The sequence below is a fragment of the Vulpes lagopus genome, chromosome 24 (genome assembly GCF_018345385.1).
Source record: "Vulpes lagopus strain Blue_001 chromosome 24, ASM1834538v1, whole genome shotgun sequence".
NCBI lineage: Eukaryota > Metazoa > Chordata > Mammalia > Carnivora > Canidae > Vulpes > Vulpes lagopus.
In genome coordinates, this window is record NC_054847.1 from 51,255,925 (window position 1) to 51,257,594 (window position 1,670).

Here is a 1,670-nt window from a genome sequence, read left to right on the forward strand (position 1 = left end):
TTTATTTGAGAGAGCTAGAGAGTGACAGAGAACATACGAGTGGGAGAGTGGCAGAGGGAGAGGGACAGACTCTCAGGCAGACCCCCACCAGGCATGGAGCCAGACATGGGGCTCAATCCCAGGACCCTGAGATCATGACCTGGACTGAAATCAAGAGTTGGTGCCTTAATGGACTGAGCCACCCAGCATTATTTCTTTAATTTCTCTGCCCCTTTTCTTTCTCTTCTCCTTTGGGAATTTGGTTAACTGAGAGTATTTCTTTTGATTGTGTACCATGGATCATGTAGGTTTCCTTCATTTCTTTTCATTCCTTTTCCCTTTTTGTCCTCTGACTGGATAATTTCAAAGTTCCTGTCTTCAATCTCACAGATTCTTTCTTCTGCTGAATTAAGCCTGTTCTTAGTACTTTTTATTGCAATTGTCATTTCATTCATTATATTCTCTTTTTCCCCCCCCCAGAATTCATTTACTGAACTGGGGCAGGTGACTTAACAGCAAATTGCAGGATAAGACTGGGAGAGAAGACTTCTTGCTTCTCCTCTCAGGAGCTAGTTGTGTCTTGGATGCTTGTAAATTTTCCAAAATAGCATCTATTGTTGGGAGAGCTGGGTCTGAATGGAGATTGCATACATACATTCTAGGAGTCCCAGGCATTCCTTGAGCTTGTGGTCAACTCCTGAGGGCAGCTTTGTTCTCTGGATGTTCAAGAAAGTGGTTGGTGGGGAACATGCTTGAAGATTAATAAAGCTAGGGGAAAGTTTGGCTCGACACAGAAGGATGGCATTACTTTCCATGTTGGCTTTTCCTTTGGAATGGTTGGCATGCTGCTCCATCTGGACACACCAACAGGTGGGCTGCCTGTGCCCAAAAACCTCCTACCAGGCTCCCATCCTTGTGTTCATTATATTCTTCAGCTCCAGAATTTCTGTTTGGTTCTTTTTTGTGTTTTCTGTCTCTGTTAAACTTCTCATTTTGCTTGTATACTGCTTTTTATGATTTCATTGAATTGTCTTTCTGTGTTTTCTTTTAGTTCACTGAGTTTCCCCAAAAAGCTACTTTGAATTCTTTTTTAAGTAAATTAAAAATTTCCATGTTTTGGGATCCTGTTACTGGGAGATTATTTTGATCTTTTTATGAGATTTTGATATATTTCCTTGTTTTTCATGCTCCTAGTTTTGCATTACTCTCTTTGCACGAAATAGCTGTCACCTCTCCCAGTCTTTACTGTGTTCAGGAGAGAGGTACCTCTGTTGGCCTTGCTGGAAATTTCCGAGGCTAGCTCAGACTTTCTGTGGGTACACCTGCTCCATCTTCTTGCTCCATCTTCTTGCTGCTTCTTGTGGCAGCATTCTTAAGCATATCTCTCTTCTCTGGATCTTGAAACACACCAGGCTGAGTGTTGACAACCTCTCTCTCTGTTTTCCCAAAGGAGGCACTAATCTCAAATTTGTGGTCTCTCCCTGGCCTACAGATTTGGATGGCTTCTGTCCTTGCTCACTAGCCCTATGCCAAAACCTGTGTGAGTGAGACGTATGGGGCATTGGAGGTGCCATGTGCCAGATGGGGGGATTCCTGAGTGATACTTTCCCAGTGGCTCATGGGTGGGCTTTTAATGTCCTCTGAGAGTCCTATCTGCTCTTCTCCCTGTTTCTTCCCAATTCCTAGCCATT

At 43.4% G+C, this 1,670-nt stretch overlaps 1 pseudogene; it reads right to left on the reverse strand.

Annotated features, from left to right (window-relative positions):
- Window positions 1–462: 462 nt before the first annotated feature.
- On the reverse strand, window positions 463–1,018 carry LOC121481834 (annotated as a pseudogene).
- Between the last annotated feature and the right edge of the window lie 652 nt (window positions 1,019–1,670).